At 35.1% G+C, this 22,605-nt stretch overlaps 1 protein-coding gene across 1 annotated transcript in view; it reads left to right on the top strand.

Moving 5' to 3' along the window:
• Window positions 1–22,605, top strand: part of ece1 (endothelin converting enzyme 1) — a 131,188-nt gene that overhangs the window by 618 nt on the left and 107,965 nt on the right. The gene's annotated exons all lie outside the window — the stretch shown is intronic.

The following is a 22,605-nucleotide window of genomic DNA, read 5'->3' as shown; positions in this document are numbered from 1 at the left end:
ATACTGTTTTTTTCTTTTTTTCCCTATTTGTTTGCATATTTAACAAATCTTCCCCCTGTGATTCAGAATAAGAGCTTTTCCAATCTCTCCCCATAATCACAGGCTTTTCAGGATTTCTGTATTGAGGAAAAATGGCGCAATTCGGTTTTCATTCAGAGTTAATGTAGATTATTGAACATTAGGGATATGATTTTTTTCTATCAAGGCAAAATAAAAGTTTTAATAAAATGTAAAAAAACAAAAAACAGATAAGATTAACAGAAAAACCCAATCACGTCAGAAAATACATTAGTCAGATTACGCTACCAACACTGTTCACTCAAAAAATAAGTCATTGGATGACCTCAGCTTAATCGAGGGCAGGATTTACATTAAATCTGTTTAGCACCAACTTAAACTATTTGCACATTTAAATGAAATTGAGTTGTACTAATCAAGCTGCCAACACCCTAAGCATGGGTGCTTCTGCAAGGTGGAAATCTCAAAACTCAAAGCATTACATGAACATCTTCTAAATCTTCAAACTAAAGTGAAGATTAAACGCTAACAAGTCTTTATATTAACTTTAACCACCTAAGATGAATTTTATTGTCAAAAAAGTTCTTTCTTAATTCAATCCCACACAAGGCATGCTGGGAACTACAAATCCCCTAACCAGGTAGTTAGATCAACACTGTTTCTTCATATGGTCCCAAAACAAAACACTTAATTTAACTTGGTTTAACAATTTAAGTAGACTGAACATAAAACAAACACATTGGCCTAATAAATTACAAGTATTTTGTTGTTTCAGCTCTTTTTTAATAGGTAGTTTGAACAAACAGCAGTAATCATTTCTTTAGGTAGGATTAGTTAGGTCAGGGTGATATTACAGCTTCATATCACACTACTCCACATTAAAATTTACACTGGTAGCAAAATCTGATGGGTAGCATATTGCGTTATCAAAATGTGCTTCCTACTTTTTGAATGTTGATGTAGTATTTGTTAATCTTTGCAAATAATAGTTAAATACAAATGTTATTGTTCGTTAACTTTATCTGAGTTTCATTAAGTATTATATTAGCACAACCAGCTTTAGATTAAACCATGTATTAGGAAAAATAATTAATCAATTAAAAGTATTTGAAATACTGTAATTATTACATTAATCAGTGCTTGAGAAGTCGTTTTCTATAGTTCATTAGTGTACTTGGTGTAAAAACAACATTATTATACAACAGATTTTTAAGATGAATGATGCTAGTATGGTTTTTTTTTAAGAAGCCTAAATGTAAGATTTATTTTAGTGCCAATGTGTGGAAAGCCAGCGTAGAAAAAAAATGTAAAGACTATAGAGATCTTATGGTTGTCTATGAAACCCTGCAGACTATTTTGTTTAAATGTAGAATAGGCATTTGAAATCGAGAGCCTAATTGAGAAAAAACACATCGCACACAGCTTTAGTTGAAACAATGCATTAGAAAAAGTAATACATTAAATTAAAAGTGTTTAAAAATAATTAATAAATTAGTCAATGCTTGAGAAGTAATTTTCTTAGTTTATTTTTATAATGAAACATTATTATTCTTATTATACAGTGTCATTGCAGTTTCTTCTAAATCTCACTCCAATTACCCCTGTTTGGTTTACATCTCAGAAAAATATTTTTCATAGCTTTGAGATGTTATCTTCAATGTATTTACTGAGGGCTTTCCTGGATGTGAATAAGTTACCTAAGGACATCCTTTCATTTGAAAAAAAAAAAAAACATGTTCACTGCATCCAAACACACAATGATGTACTGTAACCCAAGCTTGTTCTGTCCATCTCAATGGGTGGCCTTTCTAGAAAAGCTTCTTTTGAACTGTTTCTTAGCTTGACCTGCTGTGATCTTGGCTCTGTGCAATAATCGAAAACAGAACAATGTATGCATACAAACAAGCCAGGCAAATGAACTTTAACAGCGGAATAATACATTAAAGAAAACGAAACAAACAGCCAGGACAAAAGTCAGCGGGTAGGCTGTGATAAGGGGATGCAGTTCCTTTGCTTCTTAATTCCAAATTAAAGTCTTGTCACTTAGAGCTGTTTTCTTTTGTAAATGAATTAATTTAAACATTTAAATGACACATTTTTGTTATTTTCATGTCATATTTAGAAGAAATAGTGTAGACATGAAGTTTGAGAGGATTATTATTCAAGTTGATGTTTAAGAAAACAAGGACATTACTCACAGTATACTAACACTATTTCAGATTTTTTTAAAGAAAATTCTGGCAAAAGTCTTGTTTCTTTTGGACTGGCTGAAAAAATTGGTTAAAAATATGTAAAGATAAAAATCAATATCATTATTAAGGGTCAATTTCATTAGCCGTTTTGGATTGGCTACAGAACAAAGCACTGCTGTCCAATGACTTGCCTAACTAACCTTTTTTAACCTAATTAAGCTATTTAAGCCTTTAAATTACACTTTAAGCTGAACACTTATATCTTTCTAAATATTATAAAACTGTCATTATGGAAAAGACTAAATAAATTAGTTATTAAAATTAGTTTATTCATTAATTTTCCTTCGGCTTAGTCCCTTATTTATCAGGCATCGCCACAGCGGAATGAACCGCCAACTTATCCAGCATATGTTTAGCAGCGGATGCTTTTCCAGCTTCAACCAATTACTGAGAAACACCCATACTTGCACATTCATGCCCACACTCATAGACTACAGCCAATTTAGATCATCCAATTCACCTATACCGCATGTCTTTGGATCGTGTTACTAGTGGTCATGCATAAAAACTGCCATAAAATTTCACAAATATTGTATAATTACAACAAAAACTGCCAGTAAACCTTCAAAAAAAGTGTTATTTTCAAATACTGATATGGTAGAAAATAGGGTTGCATGATATTGGAAACATATGATGTTGCGATATTTTGTTTTGCTGCAATTTATATTGCAATATGAATATAATTTCACCAGATAGCTTAAATATCTCTATTAAAAATCATTCGTTAATTTAGACTGATTGGGCTAGTTCTGGAAGATTTTGGGGTTTATTTTGTTTTAGTATTGGAAAATGGGTATTAAATAATTTACATTACAGTACTCAAGAAGAGAAATTGAATAATCCAATGTAAAATGACACCGTATAGTCTTCATTGTATAAATAATTCAATCAATACATTGTTATTAGAGTTACAAACAGTACAATTTCATGTCCCTCAATATACTTTAAACTCTTGCATAGTCTCGAGCCTTAAAAACACATGCAAATGGTAAACTTTTTCAATCCATTATGGGTAAACTCTTTAGCTACTCCTAAAATATTCAGTGTTTTGACCTGTAGCTCCTGGTAAACTATAATCCCAACATATAAACTCAACATTGCACTTCCTGCGATGTGACAGTTGCAGATGTGCATATTGTTAAATCGATGCAGAAACAATATATTGTGTAACCCTATAGAAAGTCTAACAGCTTTTTCGGTCACAATTTACATATAGTTTCTTTGGTTAATGGATTAATTACAATAAAATGATTAAATACTTACAGCACTTCTTAAAGTTTACAATAATAAAACACAGCCAACATAGGCTCATTCTGAAAAAGTATACATTTCTGGAGATTGTGAATTATTAGCCATATGTACATAGGGCTGCATTAAGTCTTTAAAACAAACATTACGGAGCGGTATGACGTTGTTCCTTTTCGCGTTGACCAACTGACTGCTTACCTCTCTGTGGACGGCTTTCCCGATGTTACCAGTTTGTCCAATTAGGACACAATGGGGTTCGAGTCCAATGAAGAACAGTTTCAGAAAGCAGATGAGTCAAAAACAGAAGCCAAACAATAGAATAAGCAAGTAAATAACAGGGTGAAAATGTGGTCAAATCTGAAAGCGTAATAAAATCAGGTGAGGGCTTTTCTTTTTCTGGATTGCTTTTTAAAACTGTCGATTGGGTTTAGGGAAGTGGTACTTCATAGTACTTCATAAGACCGCTGGATCTCTCTCACAATAAATTATGGACTACAATTCCACCATTTCTGGACTACATAGTCATACATGCACTTCGCCCAGACACACATGCTTCCTCATTTAGACTGATTACACTCGCACCACCTGAGGATTGTCACAGACTGATTGCACACATTATTTAAGCAACACACTCACTCCCATTGCAGAGTCTCGTTATCTGTATAGTAACACTACAATGCGTTTTCATAGTCTTGTTTTCTTGTGTTTTGACCCTAGCCTTGTTAGCCTTTTCGTCTTAGTCTGCCGCCTGCCTTAAGACCTCTTGCCTGTTACTTTGACAACTATTTTTGGACTGTCTTCATATATCTATTTGCACCTGTATTGACCATTGCTTGACTTACCACTGATTAAACCTGCATTTGGATCCAAACCTCAGTTGTTTGTGTCACTCCCAGTGTCACAGTCAGTAGATTGATCAGTTTGTCGACAGCTACCTCTGGTGGATTTAGGGGAAAAGAGCAGGCGCAAATGGCACTCGAGATAGAAATTTGCCATCTGAAAAAGTGTACACAGCGGCCTCCGGTGGATTTGCTAAAAACAAAAACTGCAAAAAAAAAAAAATGTAGCATTTGGGACGTATTTCGCTATCTAGAAAAGTGTATTGAGGTACATTTTCAGAATGAGCTTGAACTCAGCACAATGTATGCACTATGCATATGAACAAGCAATGAACAAGCCAGTCAAATCAACTTGAACAGCAAAATAATACGTTAAAGAAACTGAAGTCAGGACAAAAGTCAGCGAGAAGACTGCGATAATATGATTCAGTTCCTGAAATCTGACAGGATATCGCATTCTCATGCTCGTCCTGCTCCATATACACTAGTGTTTGTTATTTTTGACAATGGCATTGGACATGGGCATGCTGATGGTGACAGCTGAGTTGGAAAAACGTCCTAGGCATTACTGAAAACCCTGTGGGGGGTGTTGACAGATGGAGACCGTGTTTAGGCTTCTGGTATTTATGTTGTGTTACTGTTTTATTGTCATCTGCCTTTGCTGTTCTTCTTTGCTGCGTTGTATTTGCTAAGCCCTTTATATTGAACCTCTTGTGCGAGGTGTTATTTTACTGCAGTTCACTAGATTGATGTATTCATCTCCTCCCACACAAATCCTTCAATATTTTTTTCCCACTGAGCCTTTCAGCGACTCGGTTGGAAAGCTAACTTGTTATTTTTAAGATGAAATGGGTGATGCTAGTATGGGCTTTTTTAAAGAGACTAAATGTAAGGTTTATTTTAGTGCCAGTGTGGACAGCCTGTAAAGAAATGTATAAAGACAAGATCTTATAGGTTGTCTATGAAAGCCTGCTGACTATTTTGTTTAAATGAAGAACCTGAGGTGTTTTTTGACAGGAAAATGGAATGGATGTGACGTGTATACTTTCTTAACTGCTAATTTCTCCCCTCATTTTATTTTGTGTTTTAGGAAAGCACACACAGCACACATTTCAACGCACAATTCAAAAGCCCCCCTATATATATTTCTGTGCAGGAGATACATTGTTGTGCAGTTTTTGTTTTCGTGAATCCACCTGAGGCGGCTGTGTACACTTTCAGATCTCACATTTATCTTGCGAGTGCCATTCACGCCTGCTCAACTTGCATAAATCCACCAGAGGCCAATGTCGACTGACTGGCTTACTGACCGACCGACCGACTGACCGATCAACCAATCCCCCCAACAGTCTTCCTCCTTCCCTAAACCCAACCAATAGTGTTTTCAAAAGCACAGATTGACCCGCCAATTCGCTTCCTTAAACCCAACCAGCAGTGGTTTCAAAGACAATACAAAAAAAGTAAAGCCTATTGATTTTTTTTTATTTTTTTTTATACGTTTTCAGATTTTACCACATTCTCACACTGTTATTTACTTATTTAATTTTTTTGGCTTTTGTTTTTACCTGCTTTCTGGAACTGTTCTTCACCGCACTTGAACCGTGTTGTCGTACTCAACTCCTCTCTGCATCTTTAGTCCGCCCATGTTCGCGGCGAGCCACAGGACAAATGGGTAACAGTGGTAATATAAGTCCATACGGAGGTAAGCGATCAGCAAAACGAACTGCAGCCGAATTTTTCATTTGCAGCCATACGTACTTCTGGCTACACAATTTGCGATCTCCAAAAATGTATATATAGCTACATTTTTAGAATGAGCTTATAGTGACATTTACAAATCTACCAAAATGTTTCTCTCCATTGCATTGATGCCATCTGGAAGTCCTTATCAATATTTTATTTTATTCAAAAAGGTATTTCAATTTATTTTTGGTTCTTATCAGTTGGATCAAATTTATTGGCCGTTGAATCAGATTAAGCCTCTTGTATGAGCAAAAATACAGGCTGCAGTTTACTTAACAGCCACTGTACCACTAACAAAAAAGTTTAAGCAGCGGTCACATTAGAGTTTGATGTGAAATTTGGTTGGATGTTACTAAGAATAGGCTAGTATAAGTTTTTGATGGTTTAATAACCTTGAATAAAAATGCCAGTTACACGATGTCACAGTTTTGTGATTACTGCTCTAAAATAAATTATTTTTAAATGTCTTGGTAAAAAAAAAACTTTTCCCCATTGAACACAATATATTTTATTTTAAGAAACTCATATTTCAAAACAGCAAACATGTCTGGCTAAATAATGACAATAAATCATTGACTTCTGCTCTCTTCATTCGTTTCAAAAACACAAATTTCTTTACAACACATAAAAAATACATTAAAAATGTTACGTTTATCTTGGGAACCGTAACAGAACATTTGTAGCTGTATTAAACCTTGACTTTCCAAAACGCTGTAAACCTTGAAACCGGTTATTGTCCCATGCCTGATGTGACACTATTTAAATGTTTTTTGTATTAAAAGGATTCAAGTCAAATCATTTTTCAAATGTCATCATTTAGTCTCCCTCCACTTGTTGTAAACATGTTTGATTTTCCTTCTTCTGTTAAATACAAAAGAAAAATATCTTCTTTTGTATTGACAAAATAATGGGTTCCACAGAATCAATTTGTGTTTGGACTACATGAAGAAATTAAGTTAACTTATTTGCTTTTACAAATTTAAGTGGATTGAACCTAAAACAATTTAAAATCGTTTAAAACAATATTGTTTTCTTTCAGCTCGTTTTAAATAAGTAGTTTGAACAAACAAAAAATGCCTTCTTTTAAGTGTGTGTTCACCAGTAGAAAGAAACTCAAATGGATTTAAAACCTTGAGGTTAAGTGGTGATTTATGTTTTCATCATTGGGTGAACTACCCCTTTAATGCAAACAAATGGGATAAACAAAACCATATACAACCAATTAATAAATCCAAAGCACAAAACAAGTTTATTCTTTTAAAGTGTATTATCAGTTATTGTTTGAAAAATCTATTTTCTTGTGGAGTTTTTAGTTGTGGAACTTGACTGTTACTCCACATTGACAGAGTAAAAATAAATTCTTTACATACATTATACAGTATACAATACTTTGTGTTGAGCTGAGTTGTGTTTCAGAGTAGAACTGTAGTCTATTGCTGACATGAATTGACCCTTGTATTCGACCAGGCCCACTCTTTGTAAATATCAAACTGAAAACATTCAAAGTGACAAGATGCTAATAGTGTACTTTCTGGGGGAAAGAACATAGTGCATAAACAACTATGAGTTTGCCCAAAACATTAGTCTAGTCTACATATTTAAACAAATAGATGACTCTAAAGGGGCAAATTTCATTCTTGCCAAACACTAAAATGCCATCCCATTTCCTATGGGAACAGAGGATCTCCTCACTCAGTCTAAACTAAACTGTTTGACTGGCTGTTGGGAGACTGAAGGAAACCTGGGACACTGTGAATATCCTCCAACATAAACATAAGACGGGGACATTGTTTGTTTTGAAGGACAGTGTTTCCTTTCTTACAGCTTTAAACTGTATCTGAATTCTTTGGATTTTGGCTTTCGGAAATCAGCAGGAAATATTCCAATTCCACAGAGTCGCTGTCAGAAAGTTGGGAAGTTCTCTTGAGTTCCTCTAATAATCCTATTTCATGGGCAGATGGAAGAGTATGGCGGCGCAGGGGGGGATTAGAGACTGTAATTATCTTCTGATTTACCGAGGGACTGTTTGAAGCCAGGGATGTAGAGACACTGAGAGTGAATGTCCTTGGATTGTCTGAAGCTTCTGCTGGATGACGTTTGGAGGATGAGCGAGGTGTTGAAGGAGTTTGTCTCACTTGTTTTTTATCTGATGATGGGAATGGAGGTGGATCATAATGCTTCAGTTGCAATTAGTTCTCAAATGTACTCACCTCTCAGTAACCTACTGATATACAGTTAAAGTCAGTATTATAAGCTCTCCTGTATTATGCTGTCCCCCACTCCCCTCTTGTATTTAACAGAGGTTTGTTCTGTAGAAAATCAAAAACAATATTGCTTAAGAGGGCTCATAATAGTGGTGTAACGGATCACAAATCTCATGGTTCGGACCACATTATGGTTTTCAATTATGGATCGGACCATTTTACGGACCAGCAAAAACAGGGAGGACATAAATGTTATTTGCTTTTCATTTATTACAAAACAGTACTGCAAGAATCTTTTGGTTTTTACAAACAGAATTTAGAACCTGCAGTTTTATTACAAATAAAATAAGGAATTAATCAGCTGAATAAAAATGAACTGTATAATATTCAGTACTGTAAAAAATTCACTGTTACTACTACTGTAATGCTAAACAATTAAAACTAACATTATAATTTGTACAACTTATATTTATGTATAGTCTCATTTTCAATAAACGATTCAGTTATTCACTCATAAAGCTTCATGTTTCATTGCTAAATGGAAATTTTTGTGGCAGTAGCATGTTTTTGATGGACACTTATTAGTTTAATGAGGTAATTGCTGCAATGGTTTTAATCTTCATCATAAACATCAGTGGTTTTAGTGGTTATATAGAAATTATATACTGTTTTCCCACACTCAGAAATAAAGGTATGCGAGCTGTCACTGGGGTGGAACCTTTTCAAAAAGTACAAATTTGTGCCCGAAAGGTCTATATTAATACCTCAAGGGTACATATTAGTACTTTAAAAGTACAAAAGGTACTAATACTAAAAGGTATAATTTTAGGTACTAATATATACTTTTGAGGTACCAATATGGACCCTTTGTGCAAATGTGTATCTTTTGAAAAGTCACCACCCCAGTGACAGCTCACATACCTTTTATTTCTGAGAGTTCAGTACTTCTGTGTTAATTGACTGTTTGTAACTTCATAACTAACTTAAAAGACTGAATCTCTTTCTTGATTTTAACATTTTTCAAACACAGATTTGAATGCAAGGATTCGAAGGATTAATAAACATATGCAAAACACCATTGTTTATAATTTATGTTGCGTGGGTGTTGAGATCCCAATCTTTTAATGATTAAATATGCAGCTAACAAGTACCCAGCAAGCATTTTTGTCTTTAAAATATGTCTATTAGATGTCTAATAGATGTCGAAACATAGTCATCTTGGCTAAGACAAGGGTAAATTTAGGCTGTCTGTGAAATATAATAGACGTCTAAGAATAGGCCAAAAATACACTAGTCATCAAATAAAAAGAAATAAATGACTACACATATTAAGTCTGTCTAATCTTTCTATTTGAGGACTAATCTATTTTGGGCTATTCTTAGATGTATATTAGATTTTCACTGGCAGCCAAAGTTTAGCCTTGTTTTAGCCAAGCTGTCTATGTTCAGATGTCTTTTAGACATCTAATAAACACAAAATTGTTTGCTGGGTAGTGACAGAAAACACCTTTAATTTAACCCACCACATCCCAAATAACCTACCACAACTTTTTCTGTCATCAATATGCTTTAGTTTATAGGAAAGCCTAAATGTTTTCATAAATGTGATTTGAATGACATGAGATGCGATCTCTTTGAGATTGTTGCAAATTTATAGGATTAATCTACAAGGGAAAAATTTGTATTAATCCGAGGGTCACGTGTGTTCCAAACTGTGGTTTGGGATCTGTATGAATCACAGATCAACAGTGATCCTTTACACCACTATAACATTGACCTTAAAAACTGCTTTTATTCTATCCAAAATAAAACAAATAAGACTTTCTTCAGAAGAAAAATTATTACTGTGAAAAATTAATTGCTCCGTTAAACATCATTTGGCAAATATTTAAAAAAGAAATTCACAGGAGGGCTAATAATTTCAACTTCAACTGTATTTGTAGATGTCAGATGTTCTTTTTGTTTCTTCTGAGCATTTAGTCAAAGCGGTAGTTCACGCAAAAATGGAAATTGCCACCCACACATACAGTAATTTAAAACCTTTATGGATTATAACACAGAACTGTTTTTCTTCTAGTAAGTAAACAAGTCAGCAAGCGACCTGTTTGCTTAAAGGCTCAACCAGTGTGCATCCTTATATTGTAGACCACAGGCTTTACTCGATAAAAAATAACTGTTAATTATCAGTTTGAAGTACAGTACATGTGCGTTTTCCATTAGTATAGGCTTTTGAATTGCATTATATGACCTTGATCTCTGCTCTATCCACTACAGTTTAACAAAGTGACTTCTATTGACATCGTTTCAATGGTTTGAAACAAATCACTGTATAAGAAATTACATCATATAACCAGAAAAACTTGTGGCAACACATTACCTGTGTTTAGTGCTGTATACTCTCGGAAAGTGAGAGTATATTAACAGGGGCAGCACCGTTTCAAAAGGTAGTTTTGTACCATGCAGATCCATATTTGTACACTAAAGGTACATAATAATAGATAAAAATCACAAATGTTTACCTCCTAGTACTTCAAAGGTACAAATTTAGGTACAAAATGAAAGTACTGATGTGTATTTGTAAGGTACAAAGTGAAAAAGGTACCATACCAGTGACAGGATTTTTAAATTTGTTTCTGAGAGTCCTGTATGCTGTTTCAGTGACTGTCCAAAGCATGTAAAAATGATGTGTGTGCCATAACAAACACCAAGTTGTTTTACACTACATTTTGGCTCCACATTACGGGCTTCACACCATCTAAGCGTTGCTAACTGTAGTGCTAGCTGTTTTCTCTTCCAAAAAAAAGTGTCTGAAATGTGTGGTGAAAAGTCTGCAAAATAACATTAACTTGCTTCATGCCCATTTCAAGACACTTTCAAAGTAAAAAAAATGTCTGGTAAATATTGCAATAGTTAAGAATTGAAGGGTTAAGTTGTGTCAGCAAAAACCTTGGAAGAAATTGACTCACAAGTTCACTGCTTCCAACAGGTTTGAAATCTACTTGTAGTGGTAGCCGGATTGAAACAGTTATATGCGACAAACAAAACATAATTTTAGCAAATTCAAAGCAAACAAAGCATTTTAGATATGTTTATAAAATAAAAAGCAAAGAAAACAGACAATATAAAAAAACTATCATAATTACAAGATTAAAATCTGTAGATTAAAACCAAAGCAAATTTAATATATATATATTTTTAATTATCATTCATTCATTTTCCTTTGGCATAGTCTCTATTTATCAGGGGTTACCACAGCAAAATGAATCGCCAACTATTCCAGCATATGTCTTAAGGAGTGGATGCCCTTTCTTGCTGTTATGCCATTGTGCTACCCATTACCGTGCGGCCAACAGCTAATTTGGTTTATTCAATTCACTTCTACGGCATGTCATTGAACTGTTGAACATGGGTTGAACATGCAAATTGAAATGCCAACTGATCCAGCTGGGACTTGAACCATGCAGCGATCAGTGCTAACCACTGAGCCACCATGCCACCTTTTTTAAATTAACAAGGCATATTTTTCCAACACAAATTTAAATCTTTGTTTGTTCATACTCATTTTGGAATTTTATTTATTGCTGTACTGTCCCTTTAAGTAAAACCACTACAGTTACTGAAGCACATAATTTGAATTAATTCATATGAATTCATTAATGCCACACTGAAATTTCATAAAATAAAGCTATCTTGACTGAACAGTAGCAAGTAGAGTAACCTGCTGCACTTGGATAAAGATACTATAATGAAGTCTGGCCTAATGTCCTCTTTAAATGGCTACATTATGCTGTGTGGCAGCCATTCAATGGACATCTTTCAGGTTCACCAGCCAGGTTAATTGGATGTTAACGGAATTACTCGATGCATTTGAAACAAAGACAGTCAATGTGAATCAGAGAGGCTGTATTTTCCATGCAATCAGTAATATGATTAACTGTCAACGGAAGAAAAATCGTGTTTACTTCGGCCATCATCATTGTTAAAAGAATGTTGTGACAGAGATGATGCAAACCCCGACTCCACAACAGGCCTTTTGAGAGATTTTGGTCTGGTTTTATGTGTCAGCCTTCAGAATGAGTGCTTTATCATAAGTGAGGAATGCCTAATCTGCTCCACCAAATCATGTCAACATTCTGGGATGCAAAGACAGAGCATTGATCCGTCCCACCCGCAGGGATTCACTTATCAGGAAAATGCAACCTTCCGTCTTCGTAATAATATCTTGTGCTGTAGATAAATGTAATTTAATAAGAAGATAATATTAAAAATGTCATATCCTCCCTCCCCCATAGGGCTTCAAACATGAGAGCATGCTTTTCCAATCAGTGTTATGTGTGAGGAATTACAAAGTGTACACTGTAATACAACATATACATAAATTAACAGTTTTCCATATTTTTTTTTCAAGATTTTTATTTATTTATGCTTTTGAATTGAATTATGGGGACTTGATCTCTCCTGCAATACCAAAAAGTGACTTTTATTGACATTTAAAGAGTTCACACTTAGATGTTGCTTGACTCTAATAGCAGGTTTGGCATGTTGTGCCAGGAGAGAACCCTGGATTATTGCTGATTATGGATGAGAGGACAGCCGTAATCAATCATATCATGTGCTTCTCTCGAAATTAATTTGTAAAACTTCACTTTTTATAGTTTAAAGCTGCAGTCACACTAGAGTTTGTGCGTGCGAAATTCTGTTGTACGGTGCTGCAAAAAGGGGCGGGATTAAACAAGATTATTAGTCATTAAAAAAGCAAGCGATTGCTCCATGTTTTAAATTTCTATCCAGAGAGGTCATGTTTTGATCCTCGACTTGTCTGACGCTGGCAAGTGACGAGATTTTGCAGGTCAGAGTTCTAGTGATCGTGAAGACACTGATTAGCATGTTCAGGTGTGTTTGATTAGAGTTGGAGCTAAACTATGCAGGACACTGGCCCTCCAGGACCGGGTTTGCCCACCCCTGGTTTAAAGTGATATATTGGATTGCAAACTACAGTACAAAAACTTTATGTAAACCACCATTATTTATTATGCTGTTTTACAGACTTATTATTGATATATGATATTTTTAATACAATGTATTGTTTCAAACCACTAAAATATCAATAACAGTCACTTTGTAAAAACTACAGAGTTGAATTTTCAACATCAAAATTTGAAAGAGCTAAGATCAAGGTGTCATAATGCAATGCACAACCCTAAATAAATAAATAAAAAAACACCTGTGAATCATAAAATATTAAAAATTCTAATTAACAGTTTTTTTCTGTGTACTTATCCATTGAAAAACTGTTCTGTTCATATTCAGGCTGCACAATATATTGCAAAAATATATTTTTTACGATAATAGTATATGCAATATATAAGTATATATCAAATTAATGTGTGATGGATTATATTTATTTTATAGATACATCAGTTGTTTATCTAAATTTGACCAATCAGATGGGGCCTAAGGTAAACTCAGAGCTACAAATAAATACTTATGGCGGCAGTCATTCATAGTGTTTTGAAGAGAAAGGGCCCTATTTTAACAATCTAGGTGTTAAGTCTAATGTGCAAAGCATTAAGGGCGTGAATGAATCCACTTTTGCTATTTTAAGGATGGAAAAATGCAGTTTGCTTGAAAAAATGGCTTTACTTTCTCATTTTCATTCTCTTTACTTTTACTCTTTACTGCTTTACTTTCATGGATAAGCAAACAGTGTTGTACACACTCCACTGAACACATCCATTAGCCTACATATTTACTTTCATATTTCATTTGTTAAGCACAAAGATTTGTTTCAAAACTATTTCTAAATTCAGTTCCTCTTTCTAGCAAACAAATAAATGAACAATAATAACGAAGTGTGGTCAAAAAAACTGAGTTATTTAGTTTTTAATGTACATCTTATTCCTGTTCTCATATGATGATGCATACGTCTCCAAAAACATGAACACAGTGGTTTTTACTTTTTATGTAGAAAATAGTCATTTTTGTAACATTTACATTTTTCATATATAAAGATTTTTGTGTATTGTTGCTGTACATCCTTTGTGCATCAAACAATGTGTACGCATTTTTGACCTGCACAGGCGCATAATTAACATGCTCTGCACTGGAATTTAGACCAGCTTTTGGTCAATGGCGCGGTCTGTTTCAGTTCTCCAATGCACCTTACCAAACCTCTTTTTTAGACCAAAACACCCATGAGTCCACAAAGTGGCACAAATGAGTTTGCTATTTCAACAACAATGGTGCAAAACATGAAAATTAGGGTTTCGCTGATCTGAAAATAGCAACAAATTGCGCCATTGCACCGGGTGTAAGATAGGGCCCTAAATGTTTGGATCTTGACAGTTTTTTTTTTTTTTTTTTTTGGTCTGAATTGGAATGAAATAGATCAGAAAAATATTGTTTGCCTGTTTATTTTAATATCATATCACAAATAAATGATTCAGTAGCTAATAAAAATAGCATTTTTCTACGGAAATGTTATTTTGTACAAAAAAAGATATTGCAATAATTAACAACAATATTTAATATTTTTCAAGTATCATGCAGCCCTAATTCATATTCAAATTATTAGGTAATTATTAGGTCATTTAATTACAGTTACTTATAATATTATATTAAATAATGAAAGAATAACACATTCTACAATTACATATAAATCAATTCACCCAAGCAAATATATTTTGCTAAATTACTTAATTTTTAAATTAAGACGATTGCACATACTTAATACTTAACAATGAACTGATTGTGAAATAAGTTGACAATATGTAGAATGTATGAAACATGATGTGAAATATTGTGTCATTGTTTTAAATGATTTATGGTTTTTTCATCTTTTTTTTGGAGAGTAATATTATCAGTTCATGAAATAATGCTGTATTATCAAAAATCATTAAGTATTATGTTTTTAAGTCATGTTTGACTCATTAAAAAGCTCATTTAAAAAGCTAATTTTCTATTTTAGTGCATTTAATTTATTTAGTATAATATTGAGTATAGTAATTAAAATCCTTATTGATTAATTAAATAACTTATCTGACATATTAAATAGAAATGTAATTAAAAACCTTTTGATAATGAAATCAATTATATTTTACTAAACGTAACTAAAATTTGTCCAAATATGTGACAGATTTTTTTTTTCTTGTTAGATAAAGGCTATGTCTGACAATCTGATTCTCTTTCAAGTGTTAAAAACGAACTGCAGTTGTGAAGGACAAGTTGATTTGTCTTGGGTGTCATTATGGTCCTAAAACCCCAGTTTGGAATGTAAAAAGCCTCCAGCATCTTTTGGTTTAAATTGGTAAGGAGAGAGAGAGACTTGGCACAGTTTTGCATGGCATTTGGGGGGATGGGAGCTTCAGTCTCAGTGGAGTGAGTGCTTGCAGCTGTTCTGGGCTCATAGAGAGAGTGAGTGAGTGAGTGAGTGAGTGAGTGAGTGAGTGAGTGAGTGAGTGAGTGAGTGAGTGAGTGAGTGAGTGAGTGAGTGAGTGAGTGAGTGAGTGAGTGAGTGAGTGAGTGATGCTTGGGGAAATGCATAGTAGAATCTGACTTTTGAGTATTACTGCAAGTCTTGATTTTTAATGATTATGTCATATATTGGATGAGCCTTTTTGAAAGGGTTGTGTGGGAACCAGAAATATAATATAATATAATATAATATAATATAATATAATATAATATAATATAATATAGAGTGACACTGTGGCTCAGTGGTCAGCACTGTCTCCTAACAGCATGAAGGTCGCTGGTTTGAGTCCCGGCTGGGTCAAGTGGTATTTCTGTGTGGGGTTTGCATATTGTCCTCGTCCAAAGACACGCACTATAGGTGAATTGAATAAACTAAATTGGCCGTAGTGGATGTGTGTGATTGAGTGTGTATAGTTGTTTCCCGGTACTGGGTTACAGCTAGATGGGCATCCACTGCGTAAAACATATGCTGGAATAGTTGGTGGTTCATTCTGCTGTGGCGACCCCAGATGAATAAAGTGACTAAGCTGAAGTAAAATGAATGATTGAAAATGTAGGATGAACAAGAATGTACGATTTTAAATCAGCATAACACTTTTAGATTCATTTTTATTTTCTTGTTGGTGCATCATGTAGAGCAGTTAATGGCGAGTGTGTGGGCGCCCCTGTGACTTCACAGGGCTTGAAGATATAGGCCTCTGCTCACAGGTGCGCACATACAGAGGGTGCATAGTCTAAAATGAATGGCGTAGTATCACTTAGGAACCACCGAATCCACTTTTACAATTTAAAAAAATGGCCTGTGCGCCCAGCACATAGTCTAAATGGGTTGTCTACTTTTTCTTAATGAGTTATGGGTGTGTTTTGGACATTAAACCAATCAGAGTCTTATCTTACTGACACTAGCAATAAACATTTGTGCCACCTGGTGCCACATTGCGTCTTGTATATGATAGGGCCCACTCTCTAAAGTCAGCTAATCACTTTTTAAGTAATTTTTTTTCTACTAATTTATTGCTGAAAGAACTGCTTTTTCATTTATTTAAAAAAAAAATAAACATCAGAATAATGTTATACAGCTTAACATTAATAAAATAGGTTTTGGGTTGATAATTGAAAGTTTGATTGCCATCTGTGTTAGCCAATAACTCCCACCATGCCTGTGAATTTGTGTGTGCACCAATTGAGTTGTATTTTTGCAATTGTGTATTGAAAAATCTTTTTCCGAGCCCAAGCATCTCTGGCTCATTTTGCAGTCTCATGCTTGATGAGTCCACATCAAGAGCACATCAATAATGTTTTGTTATGCCTGCCATGGCAAATTTGTCTAAGAGGCCGTGCATTATTATTATTATTTTTTCTATGATCTTAACATAAAAACACAGTTGTTTTCTTGTGATCATTCTGTAATGTGGCTACTATGAACCCTGTACTTGTTTTAGGGAAATAACATGAAAGATAAAGTACACAAATATTACTACTGAAGGTGCTTTCAAAATAGATGAAGCTGTCATTGGTGTCATTACACAACATGGTCAGCTGCTGTATTATATAAGGAATAAAAAAACATAAACGTGACACAAATATGAATGACTTAGATGATATTATTTTATTTTAAACTGGTTGAGGACAATAGTGGGCTGAATCTGAGTTGCAAGAAGTGCCCCCTCACATTTGCCCAGGCCTGACCAAATATAAAATTCTGCCTACGCCACTGAGCGCAAGTGTAAGGCATGAGTGAAAATTTGTTTCATCAACAGAATTGCATTAAACTGCTGTATATATAATGTTAAATATAACAATTAATAATTTTTTTAAACTAATCAGACTGTTTAATTTAAAAATGTTCACAAAAACATAATGATCTGATTTCAGTTTTGTTAAAATATTGACATCTACATAAAACGTCTGAAGGAAACAGCAGACCAGCTGAATGAGATGCAAATTCACGATCTGCCAAGAGGTGGCGCTTATGAACAGCAATGATAAATTATAAGTTACCAGAGAGAATAGGGTGTAAGCCGAGCTAGTGTTGTTATTGTGACTTTTTTCAATTTAATAAGGTTCCTTTAACAGCATCGATGTTGTAATGTAATTAAAACACATTCATATAAATAGACTTGGGGATTCATTTAGTTGTTCAAGCGTAAAACAAGACAAAAAGCCGTTTACTCGCATCCGCCTGTCAGAATCGGCAGGTTAGTGCAGAAGCTTCATTGAATATACTGGGATAAAATAAATGCTCATATTATAAAAACATGGCGGGGGCATATGTAATTTAATGCAGTGCTTCTTGTACAATCTGAGACCCGATTTATCTCGGATATCACTCAGCCAGTGGAGATCACTTATTTTATTAGAAAACAGACCTTAAATGTGCCGTTTTTGCCATGGCATACAGTTCACCAGAAGCACTTAACCCGGGTTACTGGCAAATTAAAAGTCCTATTAGCAATAACATACTTTGGCATATACCCTATATGAGGGTACTACTGTCAAAGTGATTGATAACTTTGTCCCATCACCCCCGCCCCCCAAATTGGGGTGGGACTTCCAGTGGAAACCACGCCCCTCAAGGAATGGATTTTCAATTAAATTAAATTCTATATATTTTATAATTCAGATAATTAGATCATAAAAAGCTTAGTTAGATGATAATTGATATCATTTATCATATATCAATATATCAAATTGAAATAATATATATATCAGGGCTCGAAATTGCGACCATTTTGGTCACATATGCACCCGAAATTTTAAGTATGCGAATTCAAAATATATTTGGGAGCATGTGTGCGAGTGCAAAAAATTGTTCTGTGCGACCAGTTTTTACTGCAAAATGTTTACCACATGCACGGATTCGGGAGACATTCACGCAGAATGCATCTCTGCATCTCTGCGCAGCGCTCAGGAATGGTTTAAAACAGTTGTCATGTCAACTTGCTGCAGTAAACAAAGCCAAGTCCGTAATGCTTGCCCCGCCTTCACGCTCTTCTTATTGGCCCACTACTGCTCTAGCACTGAAATATCAGCTGTCAATCACTCAGTCAATGCCTTCTGGCTTCAGACAAAGAGCTTAGAATGACCAAGAGGCGACACTCAATCTGCCATGTCACAGTTAGACGGCAGAGACGCCACATTGTGTTGGCAAAACAAGCGTGAAGTGTTGCTTTAATAGTTTGCTGCAGTTAGGTTTCGTTTTCATTTTCTCTCTGTGAGAGCTCATCTGGAGTCACGTGTGGATTAACAGTGTATGCAACGTTCGACAACAATAACTTACGTGTCTAAGGAGGAACATTGTTTACCTGAGAGCTGTTCTCATCTGCAAACGCTGAGATCCAGATTCGCTTATAGTCTTCTCTTCATAAAGACGCGGCTCTAGTTGCTGGTGCTTGTCCTGTCTCTACAGATTTGGTAAGTGAGCGACCAGTGCTCTGTTTATTCAGTTTGTTCGTATCGAACAAACTATTGCACCGAGTGAAAACATGTTACCACCACAATTAAACTTTAATCTCGTGTAGGGTTTTTACCGCATTTAGTGACCGGAATAACACACGCGGCTTTCTGACGCTACCTGCCGTGTGCATCTAAGTTTCCGGGAAATGCTGAGTTTTTTTTTTTTCTCTTATTCGCCGTGCGGTATCAAACATTGCATGAAAAATACACGCTGAGAGCAGTTCCTCCAATCAAATATCTCGTTTGTCGCGAGGGGCATGAATGAATTCCCTGAATGAAAAAGCCAAACTGCAGTTAAAGTCCACCATTTAATAAATTGGCAAATAATGCGACTACAGATGTTCATATAGGTTAAACACCATTACTTTCTCCTGTGTGTGTATTTTGACTCTGAAACTCAGCGCGTGCCCAAATAGACACTCCCACACCATCCCACTTTTCTTCCTCAGACACTCCCCCCTAAACAGCTGGACACGCCCACTTTTCTGACTTTTTCCAAAGTAGAGGTGTGAAAACACCCTGCTGAAACGAGGGGGTTTCATGGCCCTTTAATGTGAAGCAGTGCGTGCAGGGCCGGTGAGCGCTCGGTGTACCTTTTGGTCACTCAGTTATGTTATAAAAATCTATTTTCTTGTGATAACAGGATTTCTTTGAGACATATTTTACTCACGCTTGAATATATATTTTTTTGCTTGTTAGTTTGATCAGTGTTGATTTCAAATGCAATAAATATGTTTGTATAAAACTTGTAGTAACGGTGCTTATAAGTGCGACTAAATTTTGGCTGATGGGCCAAAAAATATATTATATTATATTATATTATATTATTTTATATTATATTATATTATATTATATTATATTATACTGAAAAAGCTAACATTTATAGTTCTGGTTAGCCTTCTACTATACTCTTCGTGTGTGTGTGTGTGTGTGTGTGTGTGTGTGTGTGTGTGTGTGTGTGTGTGCACCGATATGTTATTATCTATATCAATGGAGATCCGTATTTCTGTAAAAGTACCTAATATATTGTTGTCTATATCTACGAACATCTGTATTTCTGTAATTGTACCTGATATATTATTGTCTACATCTTTGGACATCCCTATTTCTGTGAAGGTACCTGATATATTATTGTGTTTGTTTAATGACATGGATCCGTATTTCTGTAATTGTACCTGATATATTATTGTCTACATCTATGGACACCCGTATTTCTGTAAAGGTACCTGATATATTATTGTGTTTGTTTAATGACATGGATCCGTATTTCTGTAATTGAACCTGATATATTATTGCCTATGTCCTATTTCCTAAAACCTATTTTATTTTAATGTTTCAGTCAGGATGTAATTGTACGGCTTTCTTGTACTATGTACAGTGAGAATGAGGTCTATGACAAAAATTGTGTGCTGGGTTTTAAAGTCTTAAAATAACTTAAACTTAAAAAACTAAATTGTAGACCTTAAAAAGTCTTAGATTTACTGAAATATTGTGTTGTAGGTCTTAAATCTTTTTAAACAAGTCTTAATTTTGCTTTGTCTTAGTAAAGCTAAGCAATTGGGCCGACATACATCCAAATTGATCCAATCCCTATCAATACATCTCTTAAGTCTTAATTAGTCTTATTTCTTTTATTTAGACTAGAATAAAAGCAGTTATTAATTAAAACATTTTAAGGTCAATAATATTAGCCCCTTTAAAGGGCCATGAAACCCCCTCGTTTCAGCAGGGTGTTTTCACACCTCTACTTTGGAAAAAGTCAGCAAAGTGGGCATGTCCAGCTCTGTTTAGGGGGGAGTGTCGGAGGAACTAAAGTGGGAGGGTGTGGGAGTGTCTATTTGGGCACGCACGAGTTTCAGTCAAAATACACACACACACAGGAGAAAGTAATGGTGTTTAACCTACATGGACATCTGTAGTCGAATTATTCGCCAAATTATTAAATGGTGGACTTTAACTGCAGTTTGGCTCTTTCATTCAGGGAATTCATTCATGCCCCTCGCGACAAACGAGATATTTAATTCGAGGAACTGCTCTAAGCGTGTATTTTTTATGCAATGTTTGATACCGCACGGCGAATGAGAGAAAAAAAACCTCAGCATTTTCCGGAAACTTAGATGCACACGGCAGGTAGCGTCAGAAAGCCGCGCGTGTTATTCCGGTCACAAAATGCGGTAAAAACCCTACACGAGGGTAAAGTTTGGTTGTAGTGTTAACATGTTTTCACTCGGTGCAATAGTTAACTTAGTTCGATACGAACAAACTGAATAAACAAAGAGCACTGGTCGCTCACTTACCAAATCTGTAGAGACAGGACAATCACCAGCAACTAGAGCCGCGTCTTTATGAAGAGAAGACTACAAGCGAATCCGGATCTCAGCGTTTGCAGATGAGAACAGCTCTCAGGTAAACAATAATCCTCCTTAGACACGTAAGTTATTGTTGTCGAGCGTCGCGTACACTGGTAATCCACACATGGTCTAGATGAGCTCTCACAAAGAGAAAATGAAAATGAAACGTAACGGCAGCAAACTATAAAAGCAACACTTCACGCTTGTTTTGCCAACACAACGTGGCGTCTCTGTGGCGTAAACACTGTGACAGTAATGAATATTAATGACGTTGCACAATAGAGCGCGCTGATTGGTTTGAACCAAGCCTTACTCATGCATTAATGCATCACACTGTAAGACGTAATAAGACACACTCTGGCACAGACGCCCAGTCTGCACGCTGGAATACAACGCTATTATGTCATGACCGTGACACAGCTTCAAAAATTCGTTTCAAACCGGAAGTACGAATTAGCTTGAAATAACGCAAAAACAACCAATTTACACTTTTTAGTGAAATATAGGTGTCCTAATAGTGTTTTTAGCAGTGTGGGACACATATACGACTGTCAACAGCTCAAAAAATGTGTTTTGGTGTTTCGTGACCCTTTAAGCTTGTTTTTCCGACTGTCTATGGAGCAAACCATCGTTATACAATAACTAGAGTAATTAAAAATCTTCTCTCCATTAAACAGAAATTGGGGGGCTAATAATTCTGACTTCAACTGTACATACATACACACGCACAGCAAACATCTTTAAGAATATAATGATAATATATTAATGATATTTAAATTCAAAGAAGTTATTGCAAACAAAACAAATACAAACTAAATTATATATATTTTTATGTTTCTGTTGATTTACGCAGCAGACGCCTTTCCAGCTGCAACCCATCACTGGGAAACATCCATACACACTCATTCACATTCATACACTACGGACGATTTAGCTTATTCAATTCACCTATAGCGTATGCCGCATGTCTTTGGATTTGGGGGAAACCGGAGCACCCGGAGGAAACCCACATGAACACGGG

This window comes from Danio rerio, chromosome 11 (assembly GCF_052040795.2).
Source record: "Danio rerio strain M-AB ecotype USA chromosome 11, GRCz13ab, whole genome shotgun sequence".
Classification (NCBI taxonomy): domain Eukaryota; kingdom Metazoa; phylum Chordata; class Actinopteri; order Cypriniformes; family Danionidae; genus Danio; species Danio rerio.
This window is presented reverse-complemented; position numbering and strand designations above follow the sequence as displayed.